Source organism: Anomalospiza imberbis, chromosome 4 (genome assembly GCF_031753505.1).
Source record: "Anomalospiza imberbis isolate Cuckoo-Finch-1a 21T00152 chromosome 4, ASM3175350v1, whole genome shotgun sequence".
In the NCBI taxonomy this organism is placed as follows: domain Eukaryota; kingdom Metazoa; phylum Chordata; class Aves; order Passeriformes; family Viduidae; genus Anomalospiza; species Anomalospiza imberbis.
This window is the reverse complement of record NC_089684.1, coordinates 16,806,440-16,822,747: the sequence shown is the minus strand read 5'-3', so window position 1 is coordinate 16,822,747 and position 16,308 is coordinate 16,806,440. Positions and strand designations below refer to the sequence as shown.

General features: G+C 40.3%; 1 protein-coding gene across 10 annotated transcripts in view; it reads left to right on the top strand.

Moving 5' to 3' along the window:
- Nucleotides 1–16,308, top strand: part of TRIM2 (tripartite motif containing 2) — an 88,659-nt gene that overhangs the window by 28,147 nt on the left and 44,204 nt on the right. Inside the window, exon 1 of one of the 10 annotated variants that reach the window (XM_068187262.1) lies at nt 287–756. The exons of 8 other annotated variants lie outside the window; for them this stretch is intronic. The gene's annotated coding sequence lies outside the window, so the exon portion shown is untranslated. Of the gene's footprint in view, nt 1–286; nt 757–11,515; nt 11,727–16,308 lie in introns of those variants that run through there. One more of the 10 variants, XM_068187257.1, reaches the window with a different exon arrangement.

Here is a 16,308-nt window from a genome sequence, read left to right as displayed (position 1 = left end):
TTATAAAAACCAGGTTGTTCTAAATGACTTGCTAAACCGTTGACGGTTTCATAAAATGCCCTGCCCCTTTCCAGAGGGGCTGTTTGTGCTGGGAGCGAGGGAGGGCTGCAAGCTCGGTTTGTTTCCACAGCGGGGAGTGCGGGGACCCGGCTGCCACTTTGCTCAGTGCTGGGTGGTGCTCCGGGCTGCTGGGCGCTGCCTGGCGGAGCGGCCGGCATCTGCAGACGGGAGAGCTTGCCGGCGTGGGGCCAGCTGTTTATTTTCAAAGCCTTTGTACCTCAGGTTACTTGTAAGGCCGATGCTTGGGGAGTTCTGCTAAAACTGGACCGTGTACGTTCCCTGGTTTGCCTGTAATTTGCAGTTTATGAAAACCAGATGGATAACTGAGTGCTCTGCAAGTTAGGGTAGGAATGGGATCTTCTGACATAAGAGCAGCTTTTACAGAAAACATTGAGTTAAGAAGATTCAGGCTCAAGCTAGATTGCTTCTTCCCTCCCCCCCATTTTGTCTATTTTTACTGCATCATTGGTATGTGTCCAAGGAAAGTCGGCCATATCATTCGGAAATACAAGGGGACAAACTTTTGACTGTCGGATCACTTCAGGCTGAGAGACTCCAGAGTAAATGAACGGGGAGAGAGAGAATTAAAAGGAGGAATTTCTTTAGGTGAACTTTTTTGGTTGTCTGCTCTGCCGAGAGCAGTGTAAAATAACGAAGAAACTGCAGCAGTCCTTTTCCACTGTCTTTCTAAATAATGTAAGTTACCCTTTCACACTCATCTCTAAATATTCGTGTGCTGTTTCTGCTTTCGAGTATTTTGTGAGAGCCACTGCTCTATAAAGCCACTGCTTTATAGCCAGTGAGCTCTTGCCAGGAGCTCTGCTGTGTGAGTGAGCGAGCTGTTTTGTCTTTTTCTTTCTTAAGTCAGAGTGGTAGTGGGGAAGCCGAGCAGTTTGACACCGCCTTTCTTTGACAGTCGTGTTAGCTTGGCTTTGGATGGCTGTCGAAACCTTTAAGCCTTTTTAGTGTTTGTGCAGAAATTTGTTTGTAGCTGGTAAAAGACAATAGCAAATGTTTTGATTGAGCTGTGCATGTCAGGCTTGCCTTAAGAGCAGGCGTTTCAAAGGGGACTGTGTGATGCTATGTAAAGAAGACAGGATGTGACAAGGGAAAACAAATGTTTCCTGCTCTTTAATATTTAAAAGAAATAATTGAAACAGAGCCAAGGATTTTGCCTTGGAAAGAAATAGTGATGTTTATAAAAAGCAAAATAATGACTCTGTAAATCTGAGAGGACAATGCCAAGGTTTAATTAGGGGAGACAGCTTACTTTTCACAGTGGTTCATTTTTTTGAAGCTGGAAGTTGACATTATTGTTGCCATATTCTGTTTTGCTTTTGTAAATTGTAACTTGAGCCATTACCTGATTCATAGCTTTCCATGGGTTAGTGAGGTAGGTTGATTACTCTCCTTTTAGTTTAGTTTGCTATTTTCAAAATGCAGTCTAGGCAGACTGTCAGGCAGATTGATAGTAAAGTAAAAACAAGGGGTATAATTATAGATAATATACCAGGTATTATACTAAGAATAAAGCAAGAAACAGACCAAGAAAATCATCCTGAACTCAAAACATTTATCAGGCTAAAGCAATGACATAGATGTTCATTTACAAGGGAACGAATGAGAAAATTGTTGTGAAAGTGCAATGACTAAATAAATATTTCTTAGATAAGGATGTAGCTTAAGAAAAGTTGCTTTCCTTAAGTTCCAGCTTTGGATTTTTTGTTTTTGTGGGCAAGGAATTTATTATCTAGAAAATAGTCTGTGCCCACCTATTATGATCTAATAATCAGAAGTTTTTTTCCTCAAATTCCACATTGCTTCTTCAGTGAAAACAAATGACATTGACGAGCAATACTAATGAGAGCTTCTAGACAATGTGAATATTTTTAATAAACTTAGGAATATAAACTGTAGGGCTTGAAAAGCACATTAAAAAGTTTGTTTTGTTAAAATCTGTATAAACTTGTTTATTTTCAAGTTAGTCCCATAATTTTCTGGATGATATCTAAAGCATGGTTTTAGAGAGAAGGTACTGGAAAGCTGCTGTACCTGATCTTGGGACTGCATCATCCTGCTCACAAACAAAGGCAGCAGAAAGAGGAGGTTGTTCCCTGTTTTCAGAGAGTTTGGGGGAGGAATCAGACTGTTAGCTGCTGACAAAATGAAGTAAGGCTCCTGTGCTTTGGCCCTCATCCAGAATTGTTTACCATAAACTAAAAGTTTCCTCAAACATCTCAGCAAAGCATTTGACAAACTTGAGTGAGGAAGACACTCCCATGTCTAATCTGGACCTGCAGTGCCCACAATTTGGTTATGAAGAACAGGTTTGTGTTTTCTTCGTGGAGAGTTCATTTCAGTTCTTGAGATTTACCTTTTTCATGAGAAATGGCTTTGATAGACCTTTAATAATTACCTCTTTCTTCAGGGAGAAGGCTAAACAGAACTTTGGTTCAAGGAGCATCTCTAACACTGCTTGAGGGCCAGAAGGAAACTTTTAATTGTGTTTTATGACAGAAGCAATTCTAGATTTGATTATAGGGTTTCTGGGAAGAGGGAAGGATCAAAATCATGCAAACAATTATTTCAGTCAAGATATTTCTGGGAAATATCTTTTGATTTCTTTATGTAATTTGTTAAGGGAGACAGTGATCCTTCTAGACAGAATAAAAATTAGAAGTACATATACATTTAAGGCTTTGGAGGAGTGGTGGGGGTATGTGTGTCTTAAACGTTCAACTTTTTCACGGCATTGATTTTCGATGAAATCTTGCATTTGAGGCAAGATTTGGGACAAGCAGTGTCCATGGTTTGGTGACACATGCAGGTGCTGTCTTAATTCTGCTATGTCCAGCAGCATGCACAACGTTTGGAACATTAGACCTTACCTGGACAAAGATGATAATTCTGCTGGGGGATTTCCCCAGCCCATGATACTATTCTTTCTCTGGCAGTTCTGGTTTTAGCTTGAAGCTGAGGTTGTTTACTGGAAAATCCCAGATAATTGGTGCTTGAAGCCATCATGAAAGCATGCTGGGCCTGTCTTTGCCTGATAATGGAATTTCATTAATTCATAACAAACTAGAATTTGGACAGCTTATGTAAACACAGCGATGCTCCTGATTCCTTTGAGGAAAAGTGAGGAATTAAATTAACTGGAAAGGAACTGGGTGTTCTAATCCAGAGAACAAAGTGCTGTACATTGCTATACTGAAGCTGAAATTTAATCATCTGCATAAAGTATTAAACATACACAGTTTTGCAGAAACATGTAATACTGTGTCTAGACACATGAACTATTTTTATAAAAACAAAGGCACAATGTATAGTAGGTTAGGATAAATCCTTGAGCCACATGTAAAAGCATTTGATTTGATCTGCTGGCAAGCATATTGTCTCATCAGAATTAAATGTGTCTGAGGATACAAGTGCAGCTAGTTAGTACTATTTTTTTATACACAGCAGCAAGCATATATTACTGCAAATAATAAGGTCAGTTTATAAAGAATGTTCCTTAACACAATGGCATTATATAAAGGAATAACACTTTAGATTTAATTAGTTGTTTTACAGACAATGCAGTATTCTCTATTATAAAATGCTACTAATTCCAAAGCCCTAAAAATTTTCTCCTGGAATTCTGCCCATCCATATTTTCAATATATGGGTAACATAGGAACTTGCCTTTTTCAGTTATTGAAGAAATCCAGTGACTGCCAGATTGCAATCCACTGTTGCAAATGCTACACTTGGCTGACACCTTCAACCAAAATTATACTTATCAATAATTATATGCTATTTCCAGAGACTGCAGGTTATTCTTATGTTTTCTGTAATATTTCCTGATAAAAATCCAAAGGTGGGGAGAGCTAACCATGTGAAATGCATGGCATGAGCTGTTAAAAAAACTAGACTGAAAACAAAAATCAATATTTGTTGAAAGAAATATAGGAAAGGAAAGAACTATTTAGAGGTTTTTAAAATAGTGGAGGGAAAAGAACAGGGCTTAACAGTCACATAAATGCGCTTCACCTCTCTAAATCTCCATTTTTGATAAGTTACTTTTCAAGACATGATCCTTCTGTTAGAATTGGACATGCTCTTCTGTTTGTTATGTGACATGAATGGGTTGCAGGCAGTCCCTTGGTGTGTTGTAAGGTTTGTATTAACATGTCTGTAGAGGGAAAAGCTGCTTGATTGCAAACACTTAACAAATGAAATTTGGAAGAATTCCTGTTTTGTGCACTAGATCTTTTTTCTTCCTTTTTGTTTTTGATCAACTGAAATAAAGAATGCCTTCCACTGAACAAAGCTCAGGCTGGCCTTTGGAGAAATGAAAATGGCATTTCATGTCAAACTTTCTGAATGGTCTTATTTCTATAAAGACCATGTTTTATTTCTGTGGTTTAACTAGATAAATATTTATTGTATAAATTGTAACATTAAAGGCATTTGCCTTGCTTTTCTACCACAGACTGTCTAAACATTTTCTGTCCACAATCTGTAGACATATTGCATGTCACTCCTAATAATTGGGGTTCCTGGTTATATTTAGATTGGACATCACTTATTTTGAAAGGTGATTTTAGCTGGAAGTCAGTAATGTAGCTTGATCAGAAATAACAGTTTATAACTGGAATACCATACAGTGAAACAGATGATGTAACTTGTCACTAATGTTCTGTGTAGGGACAGCCAAGGATCTAGTCAGCTGAGAAGTCTGCTGGCAACCAGGTAGCCTTCCTACTTGCTAGCTGGACTTTAGGACAAAAACTCAGAGGCAAATCTCATTCAAAAGGAAGAATTGAAATTGGAAATGCAAATGAAATACAGTTCTTGAGGTACTGAACAGGTAGACATAGCAGGTAGATGTTGGCTGGATCTATCCATCTGGCCACTGTCTAGTTGCAGTAGGGTTAAAAGAGGCACAGCTAAATTAAGAAGAGACTAATCATAGACACGTGAAAAATGTTAGCAGCTTGTATTCTGGCACTTCTTACATTACATGGTGACCCTGCTAACACAAGCATCAAAAGAAACTCATGCTGAAATGGCTGTGATGATTTATTGTTGAATATTAAATCTAGGTGGTAATAACTTAAGAATATGCCCTGACACTAGGAGAAGAGAAATTACTTAAAAATTTACTGTAATCACATACATACTTAATATTCCCCTGGAAGAACTCCAAACAACCCTGCTTTTTATGGACAGTACTTTTACTTATGTGTAAAATTATTATTCGTTCTGTCTCACTTTAAAACCATCTGAATATTGTCAGTTTTGGATGCACTGTAGGAGTAGTTAATTACATGGATGGTGATTTTCAGTCCTTATGCCAAGGTGGATGCTCTTTGTGAAAGAGACATACGGATTGAAGTAGATGCAATTATGTTTGATCAGATTTTAAATGCTTGAGATGACTGTTCAGCAATTTGCTTGCTCCTAATCCAGTATGGATTTATTTGTCTAAGTGTTATTAGTCTGCCTAAACATGTGTATGATCAGTTTATTTATGGGTGACTTTCTGTTCTTTTGTCATGGAAAGCTATTTGTTTTGTGCTGCCATGAGCTTCTGTTCTTGATTTTTTTCTTGTAGTTCTGGAAACAAAGAGTGACAATCCCACTTTTTTTTTTCTTTTTCTTTTTTTTTTTTTAATGGGTTTTGAATGCTAGATTTGAGGATACTCCTTCAATGAATGTGTAATTTGGAAATTTGTCATGCTTGGACTGATGGCTTAAAAAAAGTTTTAGTCCCTGTGAGGATCTGTACTGTTCCTGCCTCCTCCTACATCAAAGCTCAGCAGGACCTGGTTATTTGTGAGCTTGAAGGTGTGTGATATCTACCAGTTTTGTGAAGTGCTCAGGAGTTGATTTAGCAAGGAAATAACAGTGTTCATATTATTTTGAACTACATAACTCTGAATAGTATGAAAACACAAAAGTGCAAAATGTTCCTTCACCTTTGTAGAACAAAAGCCCTCTGAAGCAGTGATGGAATCTTGAGCAAATTCACTTGAAACAATTACTTACAGAGCAACAACAGATTGCACTCAAAAGATTGTGCTGAACTTGGAAATGTTCTTGAAAAGGTCCCAACAATTGTGGGGTTTGTATGCCTCTGAATGCATTAATCTCTGTAGTGGTCCTTGGAGAGACAGTAAGTGTCCCATATTTAGCCCCGACCATATTTGGCCCATGATCTGTACTATTAGAGAGCTTGCATATTTTGTGAGAAATGGGACTTCCAAAAGAGCAGGTGTCAGCAGTTTCAATGATGTCTTTGGGACCCCCCAGTTCTTCTGTGAACAGCTGTAAGTTGCAAATATTGTAAATCCCTCTACTTAAAATTTCCTCAGGAACTAAAATGACCACCAGGAATGAAAATGCAGGACTGAGGAACAAGCCATTTACAGCATACATAAACTCATGAAGAGGAAAAGCTGCCATGTTTCTCTGCATGCACACGGTTTTTTGATTTGGTTTTGCTTTTTCTGTTCCTTTTCCAGTGAGGAAACAGTATTCATGAAATTCCCTTCTACAACTTTCTCTCCTGTAATCCCTCTTTTGGTGTGTTAATGTAAACCTTCAGGGATTAACTCCCACAAGATAAGCCTCTGCAGGTGCTGGTTTTTGTTTTTAGGTTTTTTTAGTTGGTTTTCTTTAGTTGTTTTTTTATCTTGAAAGCAGATTTAATTTGATATCTAGAACTGGAAAGGACTAGATATCAAAATAAAGTACTGGAATGGTCTGCCCGGGGAGGTGGTAGAGTCACCATCCCTAGATGTGTTTAAAAAAAGACTGGATGTGGCGTCAGTGCCACGATTTAGTTGAGGTGTTAGGGAAGGGGTTGGACTTGATGATCTTGAAGGTCTCGTCCAACCTTGTGATTCTGTGATTCAAGTAATTACACTGTGCTGAATTGTACTAGGGCCAACATGTCAGGTAGAGCCACAGATTATTTCATAGCATCTGATGATGTTTTTTTCTCTTGAGTGTTACTCTGACACAGTACCACATTATGGGTTAATATGTGGTCTTTCCAAAGGGCTTTTAAGTTTTATTGGACCCAGTTTCTTCAAAGAACCGGTTCTTCTCTTGTTATGTAATTCTTAGTCGGCTCTGAGTAGTTTTGGGAACAACTGGTATTTGTGTATCTCAGCTCAGAAAACATAAGAAAGTGTTGCACCGTGAAGATTTCATTCTATTTATCAAATAAGCAGTGATAACTTTTTGTTTTGCATCTAAAACAGCTGGAAATAAATTTAGATTGTAAAATACAAACATGCTCTGAGATACTTAGTTCCTAATTAAAGACAAATAATTTTTCAATAATTTACAAAAGTAATCCTTGACTTAAAACCTCTCAGTAGAGATAAGTGCAACCCCTTATTACATAGAAAAAGAAGGCAAAGTATTGGAGGCTTTTTCTATAAGAACTGCACTACCTGTTCTGTGTAGGCAGAGAATCTCCTCATCCTTTAGCTTCCTCATTCTAATTAGATTTTACTATTCCATCCTATAAAACTTAGTTAAAAACCAGACTAGATTAGAGCATGCAAAAATGTTTGTGTATATTAAGGTGGATTTGCAAAAAAAAAAAAAAAAAGTAGTTCTATTTCCTCTGTTGGCACAGTTTAAAATTTTTGTTCATCTTAGCAGAAGCTGACATACTACACAGTCTTGAATACAGTTAATTGTAAAAGCAGGAAGATTTCTTTCCATATTTAACTGTTGGGATGGGTTTTTATCTGTGCTCCTGAATGGTGGCCTTTATTCTCTGAACAGCCTGCTCTGAAGATGTGCACTGTCTGAAGGGACCTCTGATGATGAAGGTGGGCAACTTTTAAATGAGAAGAACCAGGATTGCGATCAAGGCATCATTTCCCCAAGCTCTATGACATTGCTTAATACATTAATAATACCTGTACACATTATATAATATATAATAGCTATACATGAATAGTACTTATACAGAAAAACCAGAAAAAGGAAGTATCACTGGAAGTATCTTCTTTTTCTTAAGGATGAAGTATATTTTGAAAGGTAAGAGGAAGGGGAAAAGAAGTGCTTGGTTATTATTGTTTTCACTATAAAAGGGTTCTCTGCTTGGAGAGCAGAGACTCTGCTTAGTCTTTCACCATTGTTGGAAGTCTTGTTTGTATGACTTGGAATGAGTGTACCTGCTGAAGCTACTCTGTGGCCCTGAGAGGCATTCCTCATGCAACAGTGGTGTAATAAGGCAGATGTCTGAGGGATTCATTTCACCTGACATCCCTAAATGGCCCAGCTTTGCAAAGTGATAGAAGCAGCCCTGTAAAGCCATTCATGGCCATTAACTATGCCAAAAGGGAGTGGCTACTATGACGGCTCCTGTGATGTCTGCTCTGAGTAATTTGAAGGTTTTTCGGGGTCAAATCAAAAGTAAATCTAGCCTAGCCTTATAATTTGGATGGTTGCTGGCAGGAGATGCCTACATGAGAGCACAAGAATGAATCAGAGATATCGTGGTACTTTTCAGAATGATCTTCTGTTTTCAATGATTTGTGCTTCCAATTCAGCTCCTGGTAGAGGTGGTGTATTTAATAAATTTATGTATTTAATAAATTCCATTTGTCCCACTCTCCTGGAATGTCTGTAAAATATTAACAACTGCAGCATCCTGGACAATGGGATTCACAGCTTACAGGGTGAAGAATTATCCAGCACATTACTGGTGTCCACAAAAGAGGCTTCTCCTCTATGGTCTTTAAAAAGGAATAGTAAGAAGCAATTGATACAAATACTGAAGAAACAATACATCGTGAATAAAATTTAACTCAACTGGACTCCACCTGCCAAAAACCTAATGACTACTGTTTCATCAACCTTCCAAAAGCATTTAAGTTATTTGAAATACATCCTAAGAGCTGCTTATTGTGGAATCTGAGTTGGAGAAGTGTGGGAGGATGGATTTGTAGGAGAACAGAGATAGTGCTGAAGGCAATCTCACCCTTGAGGAGTTGTAGCTGTACTAATTACCAAAGAGTAGGAACCAGCCTGTCCTTAATAGGTCACAGCTATGTCCAATAAGGCCTGCCCTTAATAGGGTGCAGCTGTGTCCAGTAAGGATGGGTGTTATAAAAGGGTGGGTTAGCTGGGTGAGAGGAGAGTTGGAGTCAGTTGGTTGTGCTGCTGTGAGGAGTAAAGGTCAGGTGGTCATGCTAGGGACAGTAAGGGTTAGTATGTCTGCTAGGGACAGAAAGGGTCAGGTGTTCATGTTAGGGACAGTAAGGGTTAGTATGTGCTGCTAGGGACAGAAAAGGTCAGGTGTTCATGTTAGGGACAGCAGGGGTTAGTATGTGCTGCTAGGGACAGAAAGGGTCAGGTGTTCATGTTAGGGACAGTAAGGGTTAGTATGTCTGCTAGGGACAGAAAGGGTCAGGTGTTCATGTTAGGGACAGTAAGGGTTGGTATGTACTGCTAGGGACAGAAAGGGTCAGGTGTTCATGTTAGGGACAGTAAGGGTTAGTATGTCTGCTAGGGACAAAAAGGGTCAGGCAGTAGTGATAGGGACAGAAAGGGTCAGGCAGCTGTGCAGAAGAAAGAGAAAAGGAGTCAGTGTTGTGAGGAGCTGCCTGTGAGAGCTCACAGAGAGAAGGTATAGAAGTCTTACAGTAAGATAATAAACTAACAGTGACAGTCAGTTCCCATCCATGGTCTATTGGTGCCAAGCACTGATGCCAACAGTTGGTGGCCTGTATGGGGATGGATCCCAACAGAGAACTTCAGTACCTGAAGTAGGGTTGTCTTCATGTCCTGTTTGTAACTGGTTTTCCACTAGGATTTCTCAATGTATAATCTGTTTCAGTAAAAAACATGGTGCATTTTGTCACAGTTATCACAAGGACTGTTTCTAAAATCTCAGGCAGTTTATATCCACTGATAGAGTTTGCAAAGGAAAGAGTATGCTAAGATCTGCTCCTATGAAACTGCAAGAGTTTCATGCTATATAAGCCACTGTCTTCAGCCTCTTTCTTTACAAAGATAGTCCTTATCTAAATTGATGGCTGGCTATGCAAACTTACTTCGTAGTGTAGAAAGTACTTAGTGTCACAGATGCAGTCACATAACGACAGTCTGTTTTTGGCCTAGATACAGGCTACCTATGTTTGTAAAGGAGCTTGTATGCTGTGTCACAGGTGCCTATTGCAGCAGTGCTCTGGTACTTGAAAGAGATCTCCAGGTGCTATCACAATCCAAGTGATAATGTGATTGATTTAAGACACTATTGTTCTTATCTCTCCTGATGCCAGATTTTTTTTCCCAAGTGCCTTTTTTTGTTTAAACAGACAGATGCATTCACGTTTGTTATATTATAGTTTTCTATACTGTCTCCTAATTTGCTTGTCATGTACACAAAAATGGACTGGTTTTCCTCTAATGTAAAGTGGATGCGTTTTCATGTAGAAATGAATGTCCTGTATATCTCAGTTCAGCTTGGGAGAGTCTTAAAATTGTGCATATGAGTGGTTCTGCTTTTCTCCTCTTTCATTAGCTGTTGCTTCCTAAGTTGTGGTGCCAGTTGAAAAGACTGACATTCATGCAGGAGTGTATGTACAAGGTCTCCTGAGAATGTAATTTTTGCACAAATCTAACCTACATCAGAGCTGAGCATTTGCTTATGAACATCCTGGCAATGCCCTGTAAGGGCCTTTGGGCATCTGGCCTGAACCTGCAAGAGATGTCTAAGAGGAAGCTTAGGTGAGTTGTTTTTGGAGATGAAGGGTAAAGGCAGACAGCTTTGTGTCATGTATAAAATCTTGTACCGTGGGGAGAAAGCTCGAGGAAAATCTGGGCTGAGCCAGAGCGGCTGCATGGAAGGACTGTCTGGGGATCCTGCCCACACAGGGGTTTGGTGAACATTGCAGGCAGATAACGCATGTTACTGTGGCTGTGGTAGAACTGCTGTGGAAGCACATGCTGGGAATTGGTGCATTCCTGCAGGCAAGGCACAAGGTGCAGGGAGCACTTAATCCCTGCTGTAGAAAGGTTTCAGCTATTTCCAATAACAACAGTTGTTTAAATAGGAGCACTGGCATGCAATCAGCAAATGAGTGCCCTTGCTGAGGACTGGGATGTTTACTGGGTGAAGTTTAGCCATTGGGTGTTTCCAAGTTTTGAACTGCTGGAACTGACTGCTGGAAAGTCAAATAGAGTGTCCTTGTGAGTGTGGAGGTGGAGGACACAGCGTCACAGCTGGCACGCTTGAGCTCTGTGCACTTTGAGCTCCCACCGAGAGCTGTAGATGGCTTTTTGCTGTGGTTGTTTGGTCTGTTCAGCTCCTGTGCCCACAACCATTGTTAAAACCCACAGAGCTCCTTTTGCCAAGGTTGTCCTGACATTGTTTCTCACTACTGCTAGTGCTGCCAGACTACCTGCTGCACATAACTATGTGTTTACCTACTTGCTGTGAAAGTTCAGCATTGCACTTTTGCCAACATAAAGAGCCTGCCTGGGTAAACTTCTGCCTGCCGCTTAATGCTTGAGCAAGGTTTTCTCTGAACCCAAGGACGATATACATGTTTAGAGTTATTGCTGTGTTTTTGAAAGCTGTTTTGGTTCAGAAGAAGATTTGGCAGATACAGAAGTTAACATTGCTGCTGGGCTGTGGACAAGAAAATGAGGTGGGTACTGTTCAACAGCTAAGGTAAATATGGAGAGGCAGCAACCAATATTTTGTATTTAAACAATATAAATGTTACAGAGGATGTGAACCTGATTTCGGGCTGTTCACATGCTGGAGAGGGGCTCTTTTTTCTCCCTCCTTAGTCCTTAGCCCAAGAATGTGTTTTTGTGCTAAGAAGATGATAATTCCTTCCCTTTCTGCCTCAATTTTTGCTTTTTTTAATACTTAGATTCTATCTCCTGTTTCTTGCTGTGAGACACCTAAGGTGGTTTGAGTTTCTTTACCTTCTGGTTTGTGTTTCATCTGTTATATTTGATTGGGAGTGGGAGTTTTGAAGACTGCAAGAAAAACATTCTAAAGGGTTGGCACTCTCCTTAGTTAATTTTATGAAGAAGTTACATGGCTTGTAGTGATTGCCGAGTGCTACCTTCTCCTTTGTTGATTTGAACTTAATGCTAGTTCACCAGAATCCTACTGAATTAAATGGAAACAGCAGAGTAACTTCCTGGTGGTCATCAGAGAATATGTGACTAAACTCCAGCACCTGAAGTGTGTTACCTCTGCTAAAGTGAGAGCTGCAGTGGGCATGCAGCGTGGGGCAGATCCAGTCTCAGGAGGAAGTGGAGGGAATGGTCTCTACAATTTTCATCACACAGCTCAGTATCAAAAGCACTGAGCATTTTCTGCTTGCATTTTTTCCCTGTTGCTCAGCAACTCTGAAGAAAATGCCTAGAGCATTTTTCAGCATATCTTATATCTAACAGTATGTAGAAAAGACCAGGGACCTTTTTCCAAATAGATTCCTGATCAGCCTCCTTCTTTTTGCTCTATTGCCTCTTTTCCTGCACCTGGAAGTGTTAACAGTAATTACTGTGGAGTCTTCATGAAGCACTTTTATTTCAAGTAACGTTTCACAGCAGTTGTTTATGGAAGTGGTAGTGTTTTGATATGCAGTTTTAATTATTTGTCAGTTCAGCTTGGTTTTATTCGAGCCTGTGTACCTATAAAGGCTGAACAGAGACCTGTCTGTTCACAAAACAGGTAGACCTAGAGAGTCAAAAATGTGCAATTCTAAGGGTGGTAGTAACAGTACTGGTAGTCAGGGTAGGGTTTTTTTCAGTAGAGATGCTCTGACTTACTGCTTTGGGTGGCAAGTATACAATCTAAAATTCTTTTACTTATGACTGTACAACATCTAGTCCCTGAAATAATTACTTTGACATACCTTACTGCTGACTTTTTTAGGAGCTCACCTGAGAATATGACATTTTATTAAAACATGGAAAGGGCCCTAAATTACAATTCTGATGCTGTAATTTAACCTGATACTTTTATCCTGTTCTTTCCCTTGGTGTGTCCTTTCCATTCATTTCCTACCCCTTCTCTTTGAAATCTCATTTTTGAGAATTTGGGGTATTTGGTTGAGGATTCATGGATGCCCATTCATGCATTGTCCTCTCACATGCAGTAAATTTAGTGTGTTCCAGCTGTTTTGGAATTTATTGTGCAAGGCCTTGACTCAAAAAGAAGTCTTGAAAACCTGAGTCAGACAAATAACCTTTCAGTTGGTGATGACTGTGTGATCACACAAGCTCTAACCTGCCAGACTTGTCCCTTGGTGTGTGCAGTGCAGCCACCAGTAGGTCCCCTCTCCATCCAAGGACAGGACAGCTGGGAGATGGGGTCTCTGGGGATAGAAGCAGGACTAGTCATCTCCAAGCAGGGGTGGAGAAGGTACAAGTTGTGGGGATGAAGAGAGAGAAGAAACGTGGGTATTAGATGCCAGTCATAACCTTCCCTCCACAAACTGGACCATGAAGCATTAGTATTTTGATGTCTTAAGAGGTCCACCCATGTTTCAGGGTCTCACCCTTTTGTAAGCTTTGATTACAAGATGGGGAAAGGAGGAAGAAAAAAGAATAAACCATTAAATGTGTAATACTATTAAGCAAGGCTTTAATTTGTAGCTGTGGCTTCTATTCCTGTTATTCCTGTGCCTTCAGCAGCTGAAAACTACTTTAAAAAAATCTAATTCATGACATCTGCATCTGACAGTGATACTGAAGGTCAGCCCATTGCTGTGCAGAAGGAATGCCAGAATACAGAGCTTGTTTCTGGTGGCTGCAGTGCCACATCAATGGCAATAGGGGGAAGAGAGAGAATAACACGGAGGGGAGAAAAGCAGTTTGTGTCTGGTGCTGCCTGACTTGCAACTTCAGTGATGGAGAGAGGCAGGAAGTGCAGTCTTGCCAGAAAGGCTCAGGCTGGCTGAGCAGGGAGGCCAGGCTGTCCCAGCCGTGCTGCAGTTGTGCTGCAAAAGCCGCAACCTTGGCAAGCTAAACCAGGCATAAGCAGAAGGTAGAAGGAAATAAAAGAACGTGGCAGAGTCATAGGAGGATGGGTGCTGGGCTGCTGGGAAAGTTTCCAGCAGGCCAGCATTACATCCCAGGCAAACCTTTCAAGTTGTTTGCCTCCCAGGCTATGACAAATCCCTTGTGTTGGATCACAAGCTTTGGGAAAAAGCATCTGCTCTGCTGGATCATAAGATGAGGGAGTGACCATGGCTCATGGCTGTGGCTGATGGGAAGGAACCAGGACCTAGCAGAGCTCCTTTTGGGGCAGACATGCCCTCTGGCTACAAACCCACAGTGGGAGGAAGCTGTTGCTGTTCTCAGATGGTGTGAGCTACAGCCTGGACTGTTGGAGAATGTGGAGTGAGGGCTGGAAGTTGCACTTGCTCTCCAGAAGCTGCTGGGTCTGTGTGGGTTCACAGCCACAGTGGTGAAAGGGAAAGGCCACCGGCTCCTAAGGAAGGCTTAGGCCCCTTGATTCCTGGTTGTGGGCATGGCTTCACAATGACAAAGCTTGGCTGTTTCATTCCACTTGCTCTCCTGGCACCAGGGTCAAATTAGGGATGTGTGGAGCTGTGTGATGGCTGTAACAGCCCATCCTATGTCACCCTGATTTCTTAGGATTTTCTAAAGCCTTCTGAGTTTACATTCTTGTAGAAAACTTTCTCACACAACTTTCTGTAAACAACCTATTATTTTGCATTCTTTCATAGACGTGGAGAAATTTGATGTACTGGTAGTTTGTCCAGTGTCGTTGGAGAGGTGGCACGTTCACCCTCCAATCCATTGGCACCTTTTGAGAACTATAAATGACTGGAGTCAGAGGAAATAAATTAGTCTCTTCATCATGACCATAGCTGTGGTGCTTCGTTTTTCCTTGTGTCCTCTGGTGACAATCCTATCCTATATTTGTGTTCCTAAACTAATCCTCATTTCCAACATGTTGGCTTTGGGTAATTGATTTCTGGTCGCTCACATCTCTTACTTTTCAGTCAGCCTGAATTGCCAGGACTATATTAGCTGGTCATTTAGTTTGAACTAACCCAATATTTTTTTCTGCTGACCTTAAAATCTCTTTTGTACAGCAGGGTGAGCTAGATTATTCTCCCTTAAGTCAGTTTATAGTGTAGGCTTCAGTGCAGACCATTAATCTTAATTTGGAGTGTTTGGATGACTTATTTAATATTATCAGTATCTACCTGTAAGTTAACTGTGAGGTTTTTTGATAGCTTACTAATCATGGCCTCCCTAAGAAAATGAATTCAGGTTGTGTTTGGAACAGGGAAAACCATAAGTTATTCAAAACCCAGGACATTTACAGAGGATGACAACAGAAGTTAGATCACTCTTCCATGGCACTATGAAGATGGCATGTACTATATATTTTCTTCTCCAGACCTTTCTTCTGTAGTCAGCAGTGACACAGATAAGTCAACAGCAACAATAAAATGCAGCAATTTTCTGAGGAAAAGTAGCTTATTTTTTTAAACAAAACCAGAAAAACAACAAACAAAACAAAGCATATAATGACCACCCCCACCCCCATCTCCCAGCACAAAAGAAATACACATACAGTAAACCTATTTGAATGAGTCTGGTTGTAATTGCTATGGGGGGTAAAGTGCAAGACTGAACCAATTTCCTCCTCACTAAGGAGAAGAAACCCACATATCAGCACGGAACAAGAAAAATCTCAGGGAAATGCTATGCATTTTGTCTCAGTTTCCTTGCCACAGTAGCACGTTTTTGTTCTATTGAAGAAGCAGGATAATTTGTGGAGTATCAGCTCATTGTCAGCAGGCAGCTTCTCCGAGTTAATTGTAAGAGTACAGCACTTTGAAGGAATCTCTCATTTGGAGGTGTATTTCCCTATCAGAGTGGCTGCAGCTGTGGCTCCAGCAGTCTCCTTTGGCCATGAGGTATGTTATGGGGTCAGTTCTGAGGGGTATTTAGTCCTTACTACTGACTATAAATGGAAATAGTAATTTGAGTGATACTGGTCATTCTGTTTTAGTGTATGTAAATGCAGTGTTAGAAATGAGCAAGGGAAAGCAAGCGACTAAATTATGTCTGCATGCTTCTGTCCGACAGTCTTCCACTTCAGTTCTGGGGGTGACGCTCCTGAATTTTATCACTTAATTTTTGTTTTAAGTGTCTTTGTTCCACTGGCAGAAATAAAAGCCTTGCATCTTCTTGCTGTGGGAGTGAAATCTTTTGCTTGTTCTTTGC